Source organism: Saccopteryx leptura, chromosome X, assembly GCF_036850995.1.
Source record: "Saccopteryx leptura isolate mSacLep1 chromosome X, mSacLep1_pri_phased_curated, whole genome shotgun sequence".
Classification (NCBI taxonomy): Eukaryota; Metazoa; Chordata; class Mammalia; order Chiroptera; family Emballonuridae; genus Saccopteryx; species Saccopteryx leptura.
Genome location: NC_089516.1, coordinates 448,634 through 473,633, shown reverse-complemented (window position 1 = coordinate 473,633; position 25,000 = coordinate 448,634). Strand labels below are relative to the sequence as shown.

The 25,000-nt window shown below is 54.1% G+C and overlaps 1 protein-coding gene and 1 long non-coding RNA gene across 2 annotated transcripts in view; both read left to right on the top strand.

Annotated features, from left to right (window-relative positions):
* The window catches only part of DHRSX (dehydrogenase/reductase X-linked), a 97,078-nt gene that overhangs the window by 40,793 nt on the left and 31,285 nt on the right, over positions 1–25,000 (top strand). The gene's annotated exons all lie outside the window — the stretch shown is intronic.
* Positions 2,666–4,735, top strand: LOC136386091 (uncharacterized). The gene is made up of 3 exons (XR_010747889.1): positions 2,666–2,841; positions 3,456–3,578; positions 4,428–4,735. It is a non-coding gene; the product is annotated as an uncharacterized lncRNA (long non-coding RNA).

Sequence of the window (25,000 nt, the reverse complement as noted above, 5' to 3'; positions counted from 1 at the left end):
GGAAACAGTCTTAGTCTCTGGATGTATCTCCTCACTTCATCGTAGCTATTTTCTTTTTTCTTTCTAAGTGACAGGAAGGGAGACAGAGGCACAGACTCCTGCATGCCGCCCCGACTAAGATCCACTCAGCAACCTCGGTCTGGGGCCGATGCTCGGGTCAGCCACGCTATTTTTAGCACCTGAGGCAGATACACTGAAACCAACTGAGCCGTCCTCAGTGCCTGGGGCTGACATTCGAACCAACCGAGCCACTAGCTGTGGGAGGGGAGGAGAGAGAGAAGGGGGAGAGGGACGGGGAGAGAAGCAGATGGTCACTTCTCCTGTGTGCCCTGACTGGGGATCAAATGTGTGACATCCATATGTCTGGACGACGCTCTATGCACCAAGCTAGCCATGCTGGACTCATACTGTTTTCCATTGTCTTTTTTTTTTTTCTTCCCTTCTTCCCTGCTCTGGCCACAGTCCCTTTGTCTGGGTGTTGGTGCCTTTGGTCACCTTAGACCATTAGATCATGACACTGCCCAAAGCTGGAGCCCTGCGTTACTGACCGAACACGTTTCCGAGCTGAAGAGGCCACCAGGACCGACGGACCGCCCCACACACACACATCCGGGGCCAATGAGGCCAGTTTGAAGGGGTGTGTTCTGAAGACCAAGCTGTTTTATTTTTACTGTTCGTTTACCAGGGTCCTGGGGCGGCCACAGCAAAGTGTCCATAACTGGGGGAGTCAACCTCGCCGTCCTGGAGAGCAGACATCTTAGGTCCAGGGGTCCCAGGGTCAGGCTCCCTCCGGGGGCTCCAGGGAGGATCCCCCCTGCCTCTCCCAGCTCCTGGGGCTCCAGGCATCCCCGGGCTGGTGGCCGCCTCCCTCCCGTCTCTGCCTCCGTCCCCACGTGGCTTCTCCTCTGTGTCTGTGTCTCCTCCTCCGTCTCTTCTAAGGTCCCCGTTGCTGGGTGCCTGCAGGGCCAGTCTAATCCCGTAAGAGTTCGTCTTATCCGAGCTCATCTCCCAAGAGATATTATTTCCGAATGAAGCCTGACTGACACCGGCCCTCGGTGGACACTGGGCTTGCGGACTGCGTCCCATTCCACCCAACTCGGGGGGGGGGGGAGGGGGGCAGCGCTTGGGGCAGAGATAGCCTATCTCCAGGCTTTCGACGGGGACATCGGGGATCCGACTCTTCCTCTGTGTCCCCAACCAGGTCCTGAAGGCGTCGTTCTATTTAGATGCAGGACCACAGCCTCACTGAGAATGCTGGCTTGCGTTTTTGATCCCCTGTGACAATGCTCTTTTGTGTGCTGCTTTAGGACAAGACACACACACACACACGCAATGCTTCGGACACAATTGCTGCATTCAGCTTCGGTAAAGAAAAAAAAAAAGCATCTTGTGGTCATGTAATTTCTTCTTTCTGTGTGAATCAAAAGCAGGGGTAGGTGCTGCGGAGGGGGGGTCCCCTTCTTCTGCAGGAAAGCATGAAGCCGGGAGAATGTCTCCTTTTTTATTCCCGTGTCGGCACAGATGTTGCTGCAGCCGCCGTGGCCATGGGCGAGCGTGCAAACATCACAGAGTGGAAAATTCCGCGCCCTGTGGGTTTTTTTTTTTTTTGGAAGGGACCCAGCGAGCTGCATTCTCCCCTTGGACGCAGACAACTCGGCCCACGCAGGAGCCCAGGAAACCCCACCCCAGCCGAGGACGGTTCCTGCAAGAGGGACAGACCTGGAGAACGCTATCCCTGTCCCGTCCCCAAGACCCGAGGCAAAAAAACGCACCTTAGTGTCTAATATTTTCTTTTTAGAGCTGGCAAATGATACTCTCTTCATCTCCGCCGCGCAGGGGAGCGATCTGACATTTATACCCCTTACGGACAATGAAAAAATAAATAAAACAAGAAGCGCCAACTCCTGCCTGACCTGTGGTGGCGCAGTGGATAAAGCGTTGACCTGGAATGCTGAGGTCGCCGGTTCAAAACCCTGGGCTTCCCTGGTCAAGGCACATATGGGAGTTGAAGCTTTCTGCTCCTTCCCCCCTTCTCTCTCTCTCTCTCCTCTAAAATGAATAAATAAATAAAAATAATTTTTAAAAAAAGAAGAAGAGCCAACTCCTGGCATTTGCAATAGAATAGTGTGATTGGACCCAGATGGAATTCAGTTACGCTAATGACATATATAGTCAGACCCAAAAATGCATACTTTTTTTTTTAATCATTCTATCAAATTTTCTCTTAATTTTTTTTTTTTGGGGGGGGGGTATTTTATATTGTTTTTTCCTTTTTTTTTCCTCAATGACGCTTGACCTTGGATATGATTTTGTGTTATTTTTAGGTGGACAGAATCGTGGCTAGATTGTGGTGCGTTTTTACATTGTGTCCCCCGCTGAGACCTTGCTTGTAGGTGTGGTGTTGTGTGAATTATTCCCCGACGCAGAGCTGAGGGGTGGAGGGGGTGTTCGCCGGGTCCAGTAGGAAAAGGTGGGGGGGGGGGGGCGTCTGGCAAGATCCCGTCTGAAACTCGCTCATTGCTCCCCGTGACCGGCGGTCAGCCGGCGTCCGCGCGGTCAGCATCTTCTGAGCAGGGCAGGTGGCGCGGGCTGTTTTGGGAACCTTCCGGGTGGTTTTTTTAAATAGCTCCAGATGTTGTTATTTCAGAACCAGCTGCTGGGCCGGGAACGCCCGCCCCACTGGGAGGAAGGAGGGGGCTGTCGCCCGGGTCAGACACAGGACACAGGTGCGTGGAAGCCTGGGTCGCCGGCACAGAGGGGTCAGTTTCTTCTTCCCTCTCAGACCGGACCCCTCTGCTGCACACACTGGACAGAGACCCCGTCGGGCTGAGGTGCCGTGTGGTCCGTCCACCACTGTCCCTGCAAACCCCCCACCCCCGTCTTCCCGGGAATGTGAAGGCTGCACGCCGTCCCCACCCTGCTGGACACCTGGGGACCCCTCACGATGCTCCGTCTCACGGGCCACCGGGCTGGCGACCTCGGCTTGAGAGTCAGCCTGCTGTCCTTTCTGCAGCCCTGAGAGTTGATCACCCCACAAACACCCCCATCTGGCCAGCAGCTGTTTTTTTTTGTTTTGTTTTGTATTTTTCTGAAGCTGGAAACGGGGAGGCAGTCAGACAAACTCCCGCATGCTCCTGACCGGGATCCACCCGGCACGCCCACCAGGGGGCGATGCTCTGCCCCTCCGGGGCGTCGCTCTATTGCAACCAGAGCCACTCTAGCGCCTGGGGCAGAGGCCAAGGAGCCATCCCCAGCGCCCGGGTCATCTTTGCTCCAATGGAGCCTTGGCTGCGGGAGGGGAAGAGAGAGACAGAGAGGAAGGAGAGGGGGAGGGGTGGAGAAGCAGATGGGTGCTTCTCCTGTGTGCCCTGGCTGGGAATCGAACCCGGGACTTCTGCACGCCAGGCCAATGCTCCACCGCTGAGCCAACCGGCCAGAACACCTGGTTTTGACAGGTGTTCTTCATGGCAAGCGTGGTTCCGATGAGTTTCTCTGCCTTGACTGTGGTTTCAGAGCAGGGGGTGTGTGTCCCCAAACTCCCCTGTGGAAGTCCTGACCCCCATGGATGGTGTCAAAAGGTAGGGTCTTTGCAAAGGGGGGTGAGGGTTAGATGAGGTCATGAGGCTGGGACCCCAGGGATGGGGTTGCTGTCCTTTTCTTTATTCTTATTTTAATTAGCGAAGAGACAGACAGACAGGAAGGGAGAGAGATGAGAAGCATCAACTCATAATTGTAGTTCCTTAGTTGTTCATTGATTGCTTTCTCATATGTGCCTTGACCGGGGGGTCTACTGCAGAATGAGTGACCCCTTGCTCGAGCCAGCGACCTTGGGCTTCAAGCCAGTGACCTTTGGGCTCTAGCCAGCGACCACGGGGTCATGTCTGTGATCCCACGCTCAAGCCAGTGACCCTGTGCTCAAGCTGGATGAACCTGTGCTCAAGTCGGCAATCTTGGGGTTGCAAACCTGGGTCCACCGCGTCCCAGTCTGATTCTGTATCCACTGTGCCACCACCTGGTCAGGAGCTCTGTCTGTCTCTCTCTTTCTCTCCCTCTCTTTCTCTTTCTCTCATTTTTTTTTTTACAGAGACAGAGAGAGGGGTAGATATGGACAGACAGACAGGAACGGAGAGAGATGAAAAGCATCAATCATCAGTTTCTCGTTGCAACACCTTAGTTGTTCACTGGTTGCTTTCTCATATATGCCTTGACCAGGGGGCTACAGCAGAACGAGTGACCCCCTTGCTCGAGCCAGCAACCTTGGGCTCAAGCTGCTGAGCCTTGCTCAAACCAGATGAGCCCGCGCTCAAACTGGCGACCTCGGGGTCTCAAACCTGGGTCCTCCTCATCCCAGTCCAACGCTCTATTCTCTGTGCCACCACCTGGTCAGGCATCTCTCTCTCTTATTTTAATGTTTGTATTGATTTTAGAGAGACAAAGGAGAGAGTGAAGGAAAGAGAGAGACAGAAACATCAATCTGCTCCTATACGTGTCCTGACCGGGGGTTGAACTGGCAACCTCTGCGTATCAAGATGATGCAACCCACTGAGCCATCCAACCAAGCTCAAAACATTCCTACAGAGGGACTACACCAGGGCTCGGGAACCATTTTGGCTGAGAGAGCCGTGAACGCCACATATTTTAAAATGTCATTCCGTGAGACCCATACAACGAACCGTGGACGTGACGCATCATCCAATAAAAATGTGGTGTTGTCCCGGAGGACAGCTGTGATTGGCTCCAGCCACCCGCAACCGTGAACGTGAGCGGTAGGAAATGAATGGATTGTAACCCATGAGAATGTTTTCTATTTTTAACCTTATTATTTTTTTAATTAGAGATTTGTCTGCGAGCCAGAGGCAGCCTTCAAAAAGATCCACATCTGGCTCGCGAGCCATAGGTTCCCAACCCCTGGACTACCTGATCAGCACAGGGCTCGTCTTTTTTCATGTGGTTCCAACCCTTTCAATGTCACCGTGCCTTTAAACTTTGCTTTACATATTTTATACGTGTCAAACCCACGTGCCTGTCCCTGCCCGGCGGCGTTAGGAAATCAACCTCTCCCCGCCTTCCTCTCCGAAGGCGCCCGCGCTGTGCGTGAAGGGAGAGGTTCCCAACAGCGTTTCGGAGGCTCCGATGATTTCCACGAGGACCTGAGTGGAAAGACAGAAATGATCATAAGCCTGAGGTCAAGAAGAGCCAAAATTTAAAATACCGCCCGGCATCTCTGGGTGGCGTTTCCTCTGGTGGAACGGTGCTGCGATGGCAAACCAGTTATCGAAAGACATCACATCTCTCTCTCTCTCTCTCTGTCTCTCTGCTGAGTTGATGGGGCCGTGAGCAATGTCTACTCCTGTCTGTGTTGGGCTGAGCCATCCCCATCCAACGGTGGTGTTCCCTTTCTCCAAAGCTCGGTCAGCGTCTGGACGTTGGCGACGTGGTCGCCGCCTTCAGACAGAGACGTCTTTCCCCAAAGCCCTTGCGTCAGCTCTCTAGTGGCCACGCTGGACTCCACACTCACCCTCACATTTGCCAAAAAAAAAAAAATTAAAAAATGATGCAAAGGACAGATTGTATCCGAAATGGAGAGACAATCTTGGGGTCAGGCGGAGAGCCCCAAATTAAGTTAAGCCCAAATCCTGTTCCCGCGTTGATCATAACTGGATTCTGTTTGCGGGGTACAGACGTGCGGTCAGAGAGAGTGACCTTAACCGTCGTTGAGAGCAGTGGGTTCTCAACCTTTCTCATGCCGTGAACCCCGCAGTATAGTTCCTCATGTGGCGGTGACCCCCAAAGCAAAAAAAAAATAATTTTGGTGGCTACTTCGTAACTGTAATTTGGCTGCAGTTATGATTCGGAATGTAAATAGCTGAGACGCATTATGTATTTTCCGATGGCTTTAGGCGACCCCGCCGGGGTCGCGACCCACAGGTTGAGAACCGCTGGTGTAGAGCTCTGTGTGGTCAACAACGGGGGGGGGGGGGACGTGAGGGGCGTCCTCGCATTCTGAAGGTTCAGAGGACGGTTTGTGACGATGACAGGGTCAAGTGGTGAAGACATCTCCGTGCAGGGGGGACGGCAGGGCTCTTAGGTGGTGACAGCCTTCACTCAGGTCAGGCATTGGGGGTCTGGGGCCACGCATACTGCCCATCTTGACGCCGTCTCGGGGAGACTCAGGGTCCGTCCTGAGAGCACGGTGACTCCTGCTCTGAGGACGCAAGGTTGTCCGTCCTGGATGCGTGACAGGGACAAGCTCTTGGGACGGACTCTTTAAATACACTCATCGGAAGGGCAAGACGAGGAAAAGCAGCGTTCTAAACCAAAGAAGACACAACCCCGCCCTATTGAGAGGCGTGTCGAGGCGTGAAAGCTCTATAGCCTTTTCCCACGGACCCCATTTCTGTGTCTGTTTTTATTTTTATTTCCCCCCCCCCCCATGTATGGGCACAGAATCTGCTCGACCAACCCTGATGGACCTTAGAATTTGCAGGATGATTATTATTATTTAAAAAAAATGAAATAAGCCTGACCAGGCGGTGGTGCAGTGGATAGAGAGAGCGTTGGACTGGGATGCGGAGGACCCACGTTCGAGACCCCGAGGTCGCCAGCTTGAGCAGATGAGCAAAAAACTCACCAGCTTGGACCCAACCAAAGTCGCTGGCTCGAGCAAGGGGTCACTCACTCTGCTGTAGCCCCCCACGGTCAAGGCACATCTGAGAAAGCAATCAGTGAACAACTAAGGAACCGCAATGAAGAATTGATACTTCTCATCTCTCTCCCTTCCTGTCTGTCTGTCCGTATCTATCCCTCTCTCTCTCTCTCCGTAAAAAAAAATAAAAAGCCTGACCTGTGGTGGCGCAGTGGATAAAGCGTTGACCTGGAACGCTGAGGTCGCAGGTTCAAAACCCTGGGCTTGCCTGGTCAAGGCACATATGGGAGTTGAAGCTTCCTGCTTCTCCCCCCTTCTCTCTCTCTCTCTCTCTCTCTCTCTCTTTCTCTTCTGAAAATGAAAAAAAAAAAAGCAACTGTTTATGGCCTCACAGTCCTGGAGAAGGAGGTCCGAAGAGAATGGTGTGGGATGGTCAGGTTCAGGCGCCAGGGGCACGTCTTTGTGCCTTTTCGATGGTCACCTCCTTGCTGTGTCCACTGCTGGAGGAGAGAGAGGTCTGGCTTCTTTCGGGAGGAATCCTTTACAGACATTTTCAAACCCTTGTTGCATAACCGCCACCGGGGCCAGCGGCCATCAGACGGCGTGTCCGTGGGGTCCAGCGGGCAGACCTGGTGTGTGGTTCATCATCACCAGGGAAAGGGGATGTCTTCTGTTCACTGGGCTGAGCCTGGTTGCTCGATCTCCGTCTGCTACGCGGAGAAGAGAGGCGACCCCAGTACTCACCCCACGAAGTGTGCCTCGAATACGTCCGCTCGCCCGTGGGGTCTGCAAGGGGGGCGGGCAGCCAATGGTTCGCTGCCCCCGTGGAGCTCCTGGCCGGGACGGCACACCTGTGGACCCCTTCTGGTCACTCTGTGGCTGGGGGCAGCTCAGAAGGAAGGAACCCCAGCGTGGGCTCTCTGTTGATGTCTCTACATAAAGCTCCTATCCCTGCTAAACAGCCTGTCACCTGCTCTGCAGGAAATCTCCGTGTCTTACAGGTGGTGCGTCCCAGACGGGGAGGGGACACGAGGCACTGGCAGCTTGGTGCGCCGTGGGCGCCCGTGGTGAGCGTCCCTGTCAAGCGGTGAGGCCACTGGGAGTGGCCATCTCTATGACCGGCCATGTGCAAAGGGTCTTCTCCCTCTCCCCTGGGGCCAGCAAGGAGAAAGAAGACTTTGGGGACACCCTGCACTGTGCGGGTGGACGCGCCTGTGTCATGCGCAGTGTCCTGGGCATGGGGGGGGGGGCGGGGCTAGCTGGGAAGCCCGGTGCGCTGTGTGTCGCTTGGCACCCGGGGGGGGGGGGGGGGGGGGGGGCGGGCAAACTCCGCTTACGCGCCCCGGGGGGGCGGGCAAACTCCGCTTACGCGCTCCGGGGGGGCGGGCAAACTCCGCTTACGCAGCAACGTGCACGTAATACCCATTTTCTTCTTTTTTTTCTTTCCGGGCGGCTTGCTGCTCCCGGACTGGGGGATGGGTGTTTGTCCGGAGGGGTTCGCTTGCAGACGCATCAGCGCTCGCTCGTGTGCGCGCCCTCCTCCCACAGACGCCGGCTCGTGTTTGGACGCGGTGCGCCTGATAATAAAATGTGGTTCCTGCTGTGATTCTCCGGTGGGGGGGGGGGGGGGCTGCCGCTTCGCAATGGGACACGGGCTGATGTCACAGCACGCACGTTAGCATAAACGACATATGTCATTTTATTTTATTTATTTATTTTTTGAAAGCCCTTAAATTCCGGGAGACAAGGGGTGTGTTCTGCAAACACGCGGCATCAGGAAATAGGATGGCTTCTTCTGCCTTTGACGGTTCCGCAGTCTGCCCTTTGTGTTGAAGCAAACCCAACCTCACGCCTGGGGCTTGTTAATGTAAAGAGAGACAGTTGCAAAAAAAGTATCTGAAAAAGGGTAACGATGTCATTTGCTTATTAGGTCCCAGGGGCCGGGAACCTTTTTGGCTGAGAGAGCCAGGAACACCACATATTTTAATTTTTCTTTTTTTTTTTTAAATTAATTTTTAGAGAGGAGAGAGAGAGAGAGAGAAAAGGGGGGAGGAGCAGAAAGCATCAACTCCCATATGTGCCTTGACCAGGCAAGCCCAGGGTTTTGAACCGGCGACCTCAGCGTTCCAGGTTGACGCTTTATCCGCTGCGCCACCACAGGTGTCATTCCGTAAGAGCGATACAACGACCCGTGGACGTGACGCATTATCCAATAAAAATGTGGTGTTGTCCCGGAGGACAGCTGGGATTGGCTCCAGCCACCCGCAACCATGAACATGAGCGGTAGGAAATGAACGGATTGTCATACATGAGAATGCTTTCTATTTATAACGTTATTATTATTTTTGTATTCAAGATTGGTCTGCGAGCCAGAGGCAGCCATCCAAAGAGCCACATCTGGCTCGCGAGCCATAGGTTCCCGAGCCCTGGTCTAGAGAGGATATTTGTAATATGTCCTTTTCCTGGGGCTCCTTGGCAAGATGTAAGTTCCCTGCCTCACGGGGACTTTCTAGGGGTTTGTGCACTATGTGATACAACGTCAAAAAAAAGAAAAGGAGAGGAAAAAGCACACCTGTTTGTGTGACCACGGATCTCTTCGGAGGAGTCGTTAATTCCAGGGAGACCTGTCAAGCTCACCCTTTTCCAAAAGGCTAATTGTCTCTTTTAACGCCCAAGCTTTGTCACTGACCATTGATCGTTCTTGTGAGCAGTTGTTCTACTTATGCCATTATCAGTTAATTCTTGCATGTGCCCTGATAGGGAATAGAAACCATAACCTTGGTGTTTTCACAGGATGCTCTAACCAAAGCAGCTACCTAGCCAGGGACAATTCTTTCTTTATTCAGTGAGAGGAGGGAAGGCAGAGAGACAGACTCCCACGTGCGCCCCACCGGGATCCACCCGACATGCCCACTAGGGGGCGATGCTCTACTATCCATTGCTTAGCAACCAAGCTATTTTTAGCACCTGAGGTGGAGGCCATGGAGCCATCTTCAGGGCTTGGGGCCAACTCCCTCGAACCATTTGAGCTATGGCTGTGGGAGGGAAAGAGAGAGAGAGAGAGAGAAGAGGGGAAGGGTGGAGAAGCAGATGGACGCTTCTCCTGTGTGCCCTGACCGGGAACCAAACCTAGGACATCCACACGCTGGGCTGATGCTCTACCACTCAGCCAACTGGCCACAGTGGCTAATTCTTTAAAAAAAAAAAAAGCACAAATTCCTAAAAACAACATGATTATCTTGCGTCTAAGCATGGGAAGGTTTGGCTACAAGAACTGGCTGCCCAGGACAGAGATTTGTCACCTCCTTTGAAATGTCCCTGGCTGTCCTCTGGGTGTGTGCTCGCCGGAGGTTCTGCAGATGTTGGTCCGCAGGGAGGGCGGTGCAGGGGGGACATCTGTCTGAGCATTCACGGCCGGCTCTGAGGGTCACCCCTGAGAGAGCACGTCCCCGCTGAGGGCCTGGTGTCCGCCCCAGGTCATGCCGGCTCTGCACACACCCAGTCTGGACGTTCCGGCAACGGTCCGGGCACCTCACGTTCTGATGCACACACACACCCCCAGTTCCATCTCTGGGGAGGGGGCTGGGGGAGCATGTCAGTCAGGAGAGCCCCCGGTGCAAGCCGCTCGCCTGCTGTGAACACTGTCATCTTACAACATCCGCTGACTGCGGCGTGTCCCCCGGGGTGCCCGGGCGGGTGAACATGGAGGAGGGGGGGGGATGCTGACTCATGCGGAATCGGTAGAACTGGATCAGCCGTGTGGCGGTTCCGCAGCCTTTTGGGATGTGAGTGCGGAAAGGTCCCTCTTGGCAACAGAGAGAAGCTGCGTGTCCCCGCCGAACAGGAGCCAACGGAAACCGCAAACACGTGGGGGCTGCCTGTGTCTCTCCGATTCTGTGTGTGTGTGTGTGTGTGTGAGAGAGAGAGAGACAGAGAGAGAGAGAGAGAGGGAGGGAGGGAGGAAAAGATAGATAGAGAGGGAGAGAAAAAGACGGGGAGAGAGAGATAGAAAGAGAGGAAAAGAGAGAAAGAGAGAGAGAGATAGAGAGGAAGAGACAGAGAGAGAAAGGGAAAGGGGGAGAGAGAGAGAGGTAGGGAGAGAGAGGGAGAGACAGGGAGAGAAAGAGAAAGAGGAAGAGAGGAAAAGAGGGAGAGAAAAGGGGAGAGAGAAAGGGAGAGACAGAGAGAGAAAGGGAGAGGGAGGGAGGGAGGGAGGGAGATAGGGAAAGAGAAGGAGAGGGACAGAGAGGAGGAGAGGGAGAGAGGGAGAGAGAAGAAGAGAGAGGGAAAGAGGGAGAGAGAGAGGGAGAGAGAAAAAGAGAGGGAGAGAGAGAAGGAGAGGGGGAGAGAAAGAGAGAGGGAGAGAAACAGAGAGGGAGAGAGAGAAAGGGAGAGGGAGGGAGAGAAAGGGAGAGAGGGAGAAGGAGAGAGGGAGAGAGAAAGAGGGAGAGAGAAGGAGAGAGAGGGGGAGAGAGAGACAGAAGGAGAGAGAGGGAGAGAAGGACAGAGGGAGAGAAGGAGAGAGAGAAGGAGAGAGAGGGGGAGAGAGAGAGGAGAGAGAGCGAGAGAGAGAGAGGGAGAGAGAGAAGGAGAGAGAGGGGGGGAGAGAGAGAGAGAGGGAGGGAGAGAGATAGACCGGGGAGAGCTCTGTTGAGGTTAACAACTGAGGAGTGACCTCCATGGTCGAGGGGTTGGGGGACACAGTGGAGGAACCCGACGGGCAGAAGTGACCCTAAAATCTCCTTTTGTACCTCATTCTGTCGGCCAGGGGGGCGTAGGAAAGGAGGCATCTTGACAGGGGCTGAAATGACTGCTTTCCTGGCCGGTTCAAGTGCGATTCTGATGTCTCCGGAATGAGGTGTCTGCACCTCGGCGCCGTGGACACGTCTGGCGGGGGGGGGGGGGGGGGGGGGAGGGGGGCGTCAGGATGAAAACTGAGGGAAAGCCGTGGAGGGGGGGGTCAAGGGGCTACACACGGGAGAGCGGCCCGTCTCGCACAACCGAGAGTGTCGACAGGACACGTGGGAATGGAAGGGAGGGATGGGGGAGGGTTGGGTCAGATGGATTCAACCTAAAATATATAAATAAATAAATTATATATATATATATATATATATATATATATATATATATAAAAATAAACACACTCACACACGTCTCGGCAAGGTGTCGTAAAGCCTGGACACCGAGAGCCCCAGGGACCCCCTCCCTGAACCTCGTCTTTTCTTCATGGAAATAGGGGACCCTGGTCTCACCTGCGCTCGGCCTGGGGTGTGGACAGGGGTGCGGACAGGGGTGCAGACTCATCCTTACGCCGTTCCCCACCCCCCCCAACTATACCTTGCCCCCCCTCCCCCCCACTCCCCGCTCTGCAGAACCCAGGGCTCAATGGTGTTAACCTGACCCTGCGCCCAGGTGAAGGTCGGCTTGAGGTTGGGGGCCCCCCCGTGCCCCGCGAGAGGGAGCAGAAATGCACGTTGCCCGCTGGCATCGGCTGGGCGATCACCCTGCATTCCCTCTGTGCGTCCCCTCGTGAGAGACGGCACACGGGTCCCCTGCTCTGTCCCAGCTCAACAGTCCCCTTGACAGTCACGAGCTCGCCGGAGGGTTTGCAAACCTTGCTCTGGAGGTCGACGGGGGAGGGAAGAAACGGCAACTTGGAAATTTAGACTCGATCCTGAGGACTTCTTATTGTTATAATAATAATAATAATTATTATTATTATTATTTTGCCCAGAATCTCAGTGTTTTTTTGCCAAAAAATAACTAAGGAGCCGGGAAGAAGAAGAGAGAAGACGGGATTTGTTTTCCGCGAGCATTTATGCAAATGGCCTCGGAGGCACGGTGAATAGCTCTTCCCCCAATCAGGTTTCTCTGCCACGATCTGGGGGGTCATTTGCAGCACATTCCTTCCAGAACATCCTCGCCGCAGAAATACACAAAATAAATCGTTGGCAGAGAAACCTGATTGGGGCTGACAGAACCCTGCAGAGGAGCTCTGAGCTGTCTAAAGAAAAACCCAGACAAACAGCCCTGCAGACTGGGATTACCCTGGGCATCTCCCTGTCTTAGGCGGTTTAATGTAAGGACACAGATCGGCGGGAGTCAGATGGGGACAAGAGGGGGTCGCCCCACGGCATTCTGGGCAAGTTGGTGTCTGAATGTCCAGGATGAAGTGTGTCAGTCAAGGGAGATCCCAGGAAAGAGACTGAAGATACTGTATGTGGGGAGGTGGGGTGAAGGTGAAGGTGGGCAGGGTGGGGAAGGGGTGCCAGGGTGGCCCCAGGCTGCAGGGGTCAGACATAAATGAGGTGGTGAAAGCTATTGTGGAAGGTGTCTCTCTGTAGCTTCCCCACGGGGGGAAGAGCATGTCAGTGTACGCTAAACTGAGTTCCCAGGTGAGTGGCAGCCACAGCTGGGGGGCTGAATACAGGTGCTCGCCTTGTGGACCCGCGCTGGGCACACGCATGAGTCGTTATGGCCAACAGGTGGAAACAGCCCGACCATCCACTGATGGAGGATGGATGGATGGGTGGGTGGGTGGTTGGATGGATGGTGGATGAAAGAATGGATGCATGATGGATGGATGGATGAATGGATGGATGGATGGGTGGATGGGTAGATGGTGGACAGATGGATGGATGATGGATGGATGGATGGATGGATGGATGATGGATGGAAGAATGGATGCATGATGGATGAATGGATGGATGGATGGATGGGTGGATGGATGGATGGGTGGATGGTGGATGGAAGAATGGATGCATGATGGATGGATGGATGGGTGGATGGGTGGATGGTGGACAGATGGATGGATGATGGATAGATGGATGGATGTTGGGTGGATGGGTGGGTGAATGGGTGGTTGTGTGGATGGATGGATGGGTGGGTGGATGATGGATGGTTGGATGAGTGGGTAGATGGATGGATGGATGGGTGGGCGGGTGGATGGATGGAGAATAGATAGATGGATGATAGATAGATGGCTGGTGGATGATGGATAGCTGGATGGATGAATGGATGGATGAATGGATGGATGGATGGATGGATGGATGATGGCTGGCTGGCTCGATGGGTGGATGGATGGATGGATGATGGATGGATAGATGGATGGATGATGAATGATGGATGGATGGATGGGTGGATGGATGATGAATGGCTGATGTTTGCCCTTTCCCCACCTTTTTGCCAGTCCAACCCCAGCGTTCCCCTTCCTTGAACCTGGGGATGAATGTTGAAAGCTCTGGTCAGATTTAAATGCCACGGTGTGGCATCTGTTTATATTAACATCTTTACCAACATGGCGTCCACGGTATTTGGGCTGAGACCACCGTTCTTTACGCCCCCTTAATCCACCTTTTTGGATCTGTGGTCCCAGGGAGCGTCATCACAGAAGCACGCATCACAGCACCGACACGTTCCCCTCGGGAAGAAAATTAAGCACTAATTGAAGGGAGATGGAGAAGCTCTCAGTTCCCAGCCACGCCGCCCGCCTCTGTAATTAATTTCTGAAAAGGAGGAAATTGATTGCTTGTCCCCCTGGGCTGCATGGCTGCAGCGTTTCTTGATTAGATGTTGCTTTTTCTTTTTTGGCTGTCCGGTTAAACATGCCTGTCATCAACCCGTCCATCAAAGCATGTAATTGAGCCTCCTTTTTGTCATTCTTGAATCTCGCTACGTTCTGTTTAGGTGCGCGGCAGATGGCAGCGGGAAGATCGGATAGAGCCGTGTGTGTGCCCACGAGGGCACCTTATCCCGGGAGGAACTGACCCAACCCAAGATGATTGCTAACCCGCTTTATGCTTGGGGAGTCTCTCCCCCCACCCAAATGGAAAGTTTCTTTTTCCAAATTAACAAGTTCTGATATTTTAATTTTTTTTTTTACAAAATGTGGATGAATGATGAATGTATGGATGATGGATGGATGGATGAATGGATGATGGATGGATGGATGGATGGATGGATGGATGGATGGATGGATAATGGATGATGGATGGATGGATCGATGATAGATAGATGGATGGATAATGGATGATGGATGGATGGATGATGGCTGGCTGGATGTATGGATGATGGATGGATGGACAGATGGATGATAGATGGATGGATGGATGGATGGATGGATGGATGATAGAAAAATGGATGGGTAGGTGGATGGATGGGTAGGTGGATGCATGGATGGATGATGGATGGATGAATGATGGATGGATGGATGGATAATGGATGATGGATGATGGATGGATGGATGGATGGATGGATGATGGATGGATGATAGAAGAATGGATGGGTAGGTGGATGGATGGTTGGATAAATGGATGATGGATGGATGGATGATAGAAGAATGGATGGGTAGGTGGATGGACAGATGGATAGATGAATGGATGGACAGGTGGATGGATGGGTAGGTGGATGGACAGATAGATGATAGATGGAGGGATGGATGATGGAGGGATCAATGGATGCATGCATGGATGGATGAATGGAAAGATTGACAGGTAGACAGATAGATGATAGATACACACACACATTTGTGACTCCATCTGCCTTCTTATTTCCTACTTGAAGTTTTGCACCTTTTTGTGCTCCCGTGCCATGTCTGTACTTTCTGAGTTCTGTGGAGTGGTTCATGTGTGTCCCTGTTGGACCCCCAAACACCTCATCCCTGCAGCTCGTTGGTAATTTCTCCTCTCCTACCCACTCAAAGCTCCCATGACTGTGGACCCAGAGCTTGTCCCCTGCATTTTCCAACTGATAACTGTCAGACGTTCAGTCGTGACAATGGGCTCTGCCCTTTGAGCATCAACGGCGTCTGGTAGCCGTGTGACCCTCCCACTCTGTCTCTACAGAATATTGAACGATTTTCCTTTGTCTCACTTGCTAGTGCTTTCGAAAGATACTTAAAAATGACATTTTTGGTTGTTGTTTTTTTTTTTTCTTGTCAGCATATATTTTGTTTTCAGCACGTCAACCTCACCCCAGCCATACAGAAAACGTCCTTTATTCTTCATGCAACAACGCCGGTGGTGGCTTCAGTGAATCTTCTTTTCAACGATCCCTGTGCCTGTCTCCACCTTGGGCGGGCTCACCGTTGCAAGGGGCTTTTCCGGTGTGGGTCTGTCTGGGTTCCTCTTCTGGAAACAGCGACCTGTTTTTTGTTGCCCTTTTTTTTTTTTTTTTTTTCCTGCTCCCTGAAGCGTTTGACAGGATCCTGCTCGCCCACCTTCAGGATGGGTCCCTGGGGATTCTAGAAGAATCCATGCACAGTGTTTGGCTTACTGGAGGCGGCTGCTGACTTCTGTGCTGAAGTCAGACCCTGGGGAGGTGAGGGGGTGTTTCAGCCTTGTTTGATTTTTCTCTTTCTTTCTCCGACATTCTATTCTTTTTTTTTTTTTTTTTTTTTTACCCTTCTAAACACTTTTAGAATTCTTTCTGCATCTTTAAAAGCTGTCTGTGTGGGCATGATATCATACTGTACACGGTCAACATCAGCTCAGCTCTTTCCACTGCAAATTCGGGTCATTCTTTACCACATGGCTTTTTTTTTTTTTTTTTTTTTTCTTTACACCGAACCTTGTCCTCCAGTTCAATTCCACTTTCCTCTTCTCCCCAGTTCTTTTCTGTAGACGCACCAGCCATCTGCCTGCTGCCCACCGGCCCCCACCCCCACCACTTTATCTCACTGCCCGCTTTTCTCCTGAATTCTTTATTTTTCTAAAACTCCGCTCTGCAGGAGGCCGACTTGATTCTCTTCCCGTCTGTGCCTCTGAGATTTTGGTTTGTTTTTCTTCCTCGTTCCTTTGTTTGGTTTTGGTTTCATATCCCGCGTGTAAGGGAGATCATAGGCTCTGCGTTTACCGGACTGGTGAATGGCTTTCTTTGTTTTTTTGTTTTGTTTGGGTTTTTTTTTTAGATTTTATTTATTCATTTTTAGAGAGAGAGAGAAAGAGTGAGAGAGAAAGGAAAGAGAGATAGAGAACAGAGGAAGGAGCAGGAAGCATCAACTCCCATATGTGCCTTGACCAGGCAAGCCCACGGTTTCGAACCGGTGACCTCAGCGTTCCAGGTCGACGCTTTATCCACTGCACCACCACAGGTCAGGCTGAATGGCTTTCTTATTCCCCGGTGCCCTGAACTGCCCAGGCTCAAGGTGCCTTGGCCTGGGCTGGCACCAACCCAGGGGGGACTTCCAAGTCTCCTGGAGAGGCCGGAATGTCAGCGTCTCGCCCCCAAAGACCTTCCGGTCTGCTGAGTTCTCAGCAGGTAGTTCAAGAGCCACGCCGCCCAAAATAGGTCAGCACTAAGGGAGGGAGGTGAGTCATGCCACCAGCCTGGGCGGACCCCGCTGAGTGTGTCTCTGAGGACCGGGACAGACACGCACTCTGGTGATCAGAGACCCGTGTCACTCCGCGCGGGCGAGCTGCCGTGTTCACTGGCGGCCAGCGCCCGCAGAGCACCTTGGACAGCTCCCGTCCTTGGAGCCGATCTCAAAGGAGCTTTATTTTAAACCCAATGCCCTTCCTCGCTCCTGAGTCACGTCCACTGACTCATTCCCCACCATCACGTCCTCGGAAAAGCGCACGGTTCCCGGTTGGTTCCCTTATTCCCGAGTGCGCACAGAAGCGCGCCCCGTGGGTCTGTCTCAGTCGTCCCAGCCAGGCTGTGTATCTGACGTTCCCTGTGGGCGTGAGTGGATTGAAGAGTAGGGTTCGAATCTCTTGATTCCCCCGGTAGCTTCAGGGTTGGGACTGGGGTCTCCCGAGGGTCCCACGTGCAGGTGCGTGGCGTGGCCCGGGAGAGACCCGAGAACACAGAGCGGGCGTGCCCGCTGGTTTAGTGAACCACCCTCCCTGTTTGGAGATTGAGGGCTGCGGATGCGTGTCACTTTTTTTTTATTTTTTTATTTTTGTATTTTTCTAAAGTGAGAAGCAGGGAGGCAGAGAGACAGACTCCTGCATATGCCCGACTTGGGTCCACCCGGCATGCCCACCAGGGGGCGATGCTCTGCCCATCTAGGCTGTTGCTTCGTTGCTCAGCAACCAAGCTCTTCTTAGTGCCTGAGGCAGATAACATGGAGTTATCCTTAGCGCCCAAGCCAACTCGCTTTAATGGAGCCTTGGCTGAGGGAGGGAAAGAGAGAGATAGAACAGAGAGGGGGAGGAGTGGAGAATCAGAATGGACACTTCTCCTGTGTGCCCTGGCCGGGAATCGAACCCAGGACCTCCACACGCTGTGCCTACTCTCTACCTCTGAGCCAACCGGCCAAGGCATCATTTTTTGTCTTTTTTTAAAATTTTATTTAGAAAATTATAACTAACAGGGTAACATTAACCAGTAAGAGCACATAGATTTCAGGTAAACATCTCTATAGCATTTGAACTGATGATTGTGTCGTGTGCTTACCACCCAGAGTGTCATCTTTGGGAAGAGGCTGGGTCACCTCTTGCCTCCTTCTGCGACCCCTAACCTTCATCCAGGCCTAGTGGATGTCCCCAGACAATGACACCAGGGTCCTCCCGTCTCCCAGGACCCTGGACTTCCATTGAATGGTGTTTCTTCCTGCCGTTGTCACCACGGTGGTGGCCCGCGCTGACCCCTCCATCCTCATCTGCACCTTTTTGTGCCAAGAACGGACGCTGTCATCGCTGCCTGAGCTCTGTGGCCTCTGAGCCTGGTCATGACTCACCAGCCTCACCGTTTTGGTTGTTTTTTTTTAACACATTTCCTTTTATTATAAGCAGTCATGCATCTTCCAATCTGTATACACCAAGGACACATGATCTCAGCATCTCCCCAAAGCGGGCGTGGGATGGTGACCAACCAGACGCACGGCATTCGATCATAAAAGCTTCTTTGATTTTTTATCTTTTTAATTTTTATCTTACTATATATAGCGAGAGCATGCACCGTGAGACATCCTCTCTGAATGTACTTTTAGGGTACGATGCCGTACTGGGGAGATGGGAACATTCCCATGGTGTGTGGGCAGAGTTCACAGAGACTTTATTTACATAAGGGGTCCCCAAACTTTTTACACAGGGGGCCAGTTCGCTGTCCCTCAGACCGTTGGAGAGCCGCCACATACAGTGCTTCTCTCACTGACCACCAATGAAAGAGGTGCCCCTTCCGGAAGTGCGGTGGTGGGGAGGCCGGATAAATGGCCTCAGGGGGCCGCATGCGGCCCGCGGGCCGTAGTTTGGGGACCCTTGACATCCTACAAAGCGAGGGTGTCACAGCACAAGGGGGTCATGGGACAAGGGACATATGCGTGTGACTGAGTGTTCTCTGGACAAGCACAACCCATAAGGGTGTGTGTGTGTTCGTGCACGCAGGTGGCCCCGAAGTCACACGGGGGTGTGGCCGCCACAACTCACCCAGCACCGTCCAAATAGACATGTAGCTTTTCTCTCCCCAGAAACATAAGTTGGCCCTTTGGTGCCCACAGGGGAGTGATCAAGGACACCCCATGGATAGCAAAGCCCAGGGCCGGTCAAGTGTGTTATGTATGACACGGTACAAAACGCCATGTGTGTGCCCTGAGCCCGCCACAGTGGTGGGTTCCCAACTGTGGACGGAAAACGCTGTTTTTCATGTGCGGTGAGCTGATCCTGCAGATGTGAACGCCGCAGATGCGGAGGGCTCCCTGTGTAGCTATTAGAGAAAATCCACACGTCAGTGCACATGTGCCTTTCACACTGGGTCACTCAAGGGGCAGTGTCTGTGTATAACTCTGTCTCTCTCAACATCCATTCCTCTAACTAGGTATCTATCTATCTATCTATCTCTATCTATTCACCTATCTATCCATCTGTCTATCCATCTATCTATCCATCTATCTATCATCTATCTGCCTATCTTTCCATCCAGCCAGCCATCTTTCTAGCCATCTCTCCATCTCTCTTCTATTCATCTATTTATCTATCATCTATCTATCCATCCATCTATCTATCTTTCCATCCATCTATCTTTCCATCCATCCAACATCCATCCATCCATCCATCCATCCTCCATCCACCCATCTACCCATTCAACATCCATTCATCCATCCATCCATCCATCCATCCATCCATCATCTATCCGTCCATCCATCCTCCATCCACCCATCTACCCATTCATCATCCAACCATCCATCCATCCATCATCTATCCATCCATCCTTCCATTCATCCATCCATCCAACCATCCATCCATCCATCCATCCATCCATCCATCCATCCATCCATCAATCTATCTTTCTTTCCATCTATCTATATCTATCCATCTATTGTCTATCTATCTTTCCAACCATTCATCATCCATCCATTCACCCACCCATCCATCCAACATCATCCATCTATCCATCCATCCATCCAACATCCGTCCATTTATCATCCTTCTATCATCCATCCTCCATCCATTTATCATCTTTCCATCCATCCATCCATCATCTATCTATCTACCTATCTATCTCTCTGTCTGTTTATCATATCTACCTATCACCTATCTATCAAGGGATAATGACAGGCAGAGCGACAGGGAGCCACAGTGACCGAGAGTGCCCCCCTCGGTCAGAACAGGTCCTGTAGCCTGTGCCCAAGGAGGGTGCATCTGGAAGGCGGGGCTCCGCGTGGCACAAAGACAAGCACAACGGGCATCATGCCCACCTGCCTTTGTTCTCCAGGCCGGGGCTCGGACACACCCCATTCATGTGACGACGTTCACGCCTCCAAATTCAGCCACAGCCTCCTCCCGTTGTGGAGTGAGTGAGCCCCTCCCTCCCCATGTTTCTGGAGGTCCCCCTGGCTGGCTGGGTGGATGGAGGATGGATGGATGGATGGATGGATGGAGGATGGATGGATGGATGGAAAGATGGATAGATGTATGGATAGATGTATCCATCCAGCCACCGTCCACTAGAGCCTGGTTGTGCTGGTGTTAGCAGCCCGGTGTGTGTCTGACTCTGAGCGTTTGGATTGACAGGGAGCAGGTGGTGCGCCGTGGCCTTCCAGGGGACACGTGACAGAAACAGAGCCTCGTGTCCCCCGTAGCAGCTGTGAGCATGACCCGGAGCACCGTGGGTGGTCCCCCACGTGTGGCACTCATGCAGAATCAGTGACGGTGGCCAAAGTCTGCATCCTGGGCCAGCCCAGCTTGTCCCTGACTTTCCAAGAGGACACCTGAGCCTTGTCACCTGCCGAGTTGCTCCAGCGACTCTATTTCTGCCCCCCGGGGACCCAGGACAGAGGTCAGGCTGCGGCCACCGGCAGACGGGGCCAGACAGATGGCCCTCGTGGGGACACTGCCCGGCACTGTGCCACCTGGTCCCCGTCAGCTAGAATAAACAGGCAGCCCCGGACGGCCAGGGACGGTCAGATCGAGGTCAGCCTGAAATGACGCCGACTGGGGATGTGAGGGGTTGGAGCTGGGGGCTTGGACCCCACGGGGAGCTCCTATTGAGTTGAGGGTGCTGGGCTCCCGGCCCTGGGGCTCTGCATCTGTGGGTCCCCCCACAGCCACCGCCCCTCACCAACACCACCTCCGTTCGTTTGTAGACGACCAGATGCTGGAAGAAGCCCTTCTCTGACCCCGTGTGCGTGCACAGATGCCCGCTTGCCGATCGAGCCCAGATGCTGGGATGAACGAACAGGTGCTGCCGTTTTACACAATGCAGGGTTGCACGTAGCGGTTGGTCATCCTCGGGCGCCCGGGATGCACCCCTGGGGCGCGGGGACTGCGGGAGGAGCTGGGGCACCGGCTGCCCGTTCGCTTGCAGAGACTCCTGAGCTCGTGCCGGGCGGGGGGACCGGGGAACCAGGGGGGCTCCTGAGAGCCGGGGGGCTGAGCCCTGATATGTCGGCTCATGGATTATTGAACAGGTACCCCCGTTGCGGGGAAGGCTCGAAGTGCAGAAGCCAAACATGACTGCCACATACACACACGCGCTTGCGTGCACATGCTCACGGCAGAAGGGATGTCGCTCCGTTGCAATGGGCTCCAAGTTTCTCCTGATGCCCCTCCCCCCTCCATGTATGGCTTCTCCCGCAATGGACACGTGTTCTGGTCCCGGCTGCCTGAACCCTCACCTCATTCCCACCCACGTGCTGCTTTTCTGCCCATGAAGGACTCGGGACACGCAGTGGGACCCCCAGGCTCGCTGCCCGCTGCACAAACACCCCCTCTGCCCTCCCCTCCTCCCCTCCCCGGGGGGGGGGACCATCCGGGCAGCTCAGAACCTGCACGCTGAGCGTCCCCCCCGGCCGCCCCCCGGAGGGGAAGGAGACTTTCCCGAGCCGCAGGCAGACACGGCGAACTAACTCCTCGGACTTCCGTCACTAACCGAGCGAGCGGCCGTGATGCACCCAGTCTCTCCCCACCTCCGTGGCGCACGGAGCTCACGCCATTCCGCCGCGGGCTCCGTGTCCGTGGGCATTTTTCCAGGGAGCCCTGTGCCTCGGTCCGCGGTGCCACACCCACCGGCACGCGGCTCCGTTTGCCAGACTCCGCCTCCGCCGCGCGAGAGTCTCCGCGTGGATTGGAAATTTGCCCCAAACGGTGCGTCTCTCTCTCCGCCTTGCTCCGGAGGTCAACGGAGGTGGCCGGCCCCGACGTCCTCCCTGCCCGGCATGGACTTTTCTGGACGTCCAGCCCGAGCTAGCGGTCCTCACAGCTCCGTGGCTCAGGGGACGGTCTCATCTGCTGGCGGCTTTTGGTGTCCAGATCCCAGACCAGCAGTTACCACACCGTCCCCAAGAGCTTCCTAAAAACGTACTTTGTCTGGCCCTGGCCGGTTGGCTCAGCGGTAGAGCGTCGGCCTGGCGTGCGGAGGACCCGGGTTCGATTCCCGGTCAGGGCACACAGGAGAAGCGCCCATCTGCTTCTGCACCCCCCCCTCCTCTCCTTCCTCTCTGTCTCTCTCTTCCCCTCCCGCAGCCAAGGATCCATTGGAGCAAAGATGGCCCGGGCGCTGGGGATGGCTCCTTGGCCTCTGCCCCAGGCGCTAGAGTGGCTCTGGTCGCGGCACCTGGTGGGCATGTCGGGTGGATCCCGGTCGGGCGCATGCGGGAGTCTGTCTCACTGTCTCTCCCCATTTCCAGCTTCAGAAAAAAAACACAACAACAACAAAAAACATACTTTGTCAGCCCTACAGAGTGAACTACTCTTGGAATGGTTGAGCCTGGTTCTGGTGTCATTTCTAAGCCCTCAGAAGGTCCCAACTTGCATTTCCACCAGCCCCCCTTGGGGCCCGACACACCCCACCCTTGGAGAACCACCCGTCTGCTGACGGGTGGTCCTACGACATCCTCCACTAAATCACCAGTTTGTTCATTAGACATTGTCCGCCCCCAAATCACCAGCTTGTTCCCTCAGACACTCTCCCAAAATCACCCAATTAATAGACAGTGCGTCCGTAAAGTCATGGTGCACTTTTGACCGGTCACAGGAAAGCAACAAAAGACGATAGAAATGTGAAATCTGCACCAAATCAAAGGAAAACCCTCCCAGTTTCATACCTATTCAGTGCAGTTCGATGTGGGCTCACGCACAGATTTTTTAGGGCTCCTTAGGTAGCTGTCCCGTATAGCCTCTACAGACTCGTCACTGACGGATGGCCTACCAGAACGGGGTTTCTCCACCAAACTGCCGGTTTCCTTCAACTGCTTATCCCACCCAGTCATGTTATTCCTATGTGGTGGCACTTCGTTATAAATGCACCGATATTCACGTTGCACTTTGCTCACGGATTCGAATTGAGCGAGCCACAGAACACACTGAACTTTCCTCTGTACCGTCCACACCTCGACTGGCCTGGCCGTGGGCTGCTCTGCGGTAGACACGGTGTTACATCATCACCTGCGCATGCGCACATGCTGCCACATCATCCTACAGAAACTGGGAGGGTTTTCCTTTGATTTGGTGCAGATTTCACATTTCTATCGTCTTCTGTTGCTTTCCTGTGACCGGTCATACGGACACACTATATGTCCCTCCGGGAAGAAGACAGTGTCTGTTGACTTCTTGCTGGCACCGGGCGTCCCTTGAGGCCGGGCATTCATGGAACCGTATAAATGAACACAACCGGGAACACAAAAGCTGGTCTGGACAACCCCCCTCTCCAGGTTCTCGTGACAAAGCGCGTCCCCACGGGAAAGCGAACGCTTTCTCTCCTTTCCCCCCCCCAATTCCTCCCTCTCCGGGTGCCGCAACCCCCCCTTTTGTTGACTCTGAGGCAATTAACCTCATTGCCTGATAAATGTTTTGCACAGCTGTGGGAAGGAAGGATCAGTAACAAAAGGCTTTTGTGCAGGAGAGCCCCCGGGGGAGAGAGAGAGTGAGTAAGCTAAGCCGCAGAGGGTGAAGCCAACACTCCCTCTGCGCGGCTTGAGCCGTCCTGTACGGCAGGGACGGAACGGGAATGGGAGTGGGGTGGGGGGGTTCCCCGGGGTGGGGGGGTTCCCCGTGAAAGAGAAGAACGGAGCGCCCTGTGTCAGTGTGGGGTTGGGTGCTGGTTCTCGGACCTCAGGAGGACTTGTGTCAGAGACGGCGTGCGCCTGAGTTCATGGGCGTGTCTGCACGTCCTCAGTGACCGTGCGCCCTCTGGGTGGGGTCACTCTGCCCCCCCCTCAGGTGAATGGTGGAGCCTGGTTCTCGGGGGGGGGGTCACTTCCAAACCTTCACGAGGTCCTGCCTATTTGTGGAGTGTCCGCCGTGGACCCGGCGACCTGGGCACGCGCCCAAGAGTCTCTGCAGAGACCCTGAGCTTCAGGGTGGGGTTTGGGGTGGTGCGAGGAGGGGCCGGAGTCCGGCTCAGCCACGCAGGTGGTCAGCCGTGTGCTCAGGGGACTCGATGGAAACCGTGGGCAGCTGAGGTCAGGCGGGGTCGTTCTTGGTTGGACGTATCCCAGCTCCAGTCCGATGGACGTTGAAGTGCTTTGTGGACCGCCACCGTTCCGGCCATCTGGAAGAAAACCTGGATATGGAATATTCTCACCCGAGCTCAGAGGGAGGACGCCCGCCCAAGACCGTTAGCCTGGGTGACGTCGGAGCCGAGCCGACCGGCGGTGCTGGCCGTGCCCCAGAGCGGTAGTGGGACGGCTCCTATCTCAGGGAAGGGGGCCATCCTGTGTTCCCAATGAGCAGTCTTTCTGTCAGAGCCCCAAGGAGGTATCGCCACCCACGCTGCATTGCTTCCTCCCGTGTGTGTCCCAGACGTGACTCGGTGTCCCGGCGTTCTCATGAGCGGCTCCCTCCCTGGGGCGTCATTTGCAACCCGCCGGCCCGTCCTTGTCCTTGTCTGCTTGCCCACCCCACCTTCGTCCTCGTCCGCCCTCCCTGTCCCTCAGCCTGTGAGCTGAGGAAATTGCACGAGGAGGAACGCTCT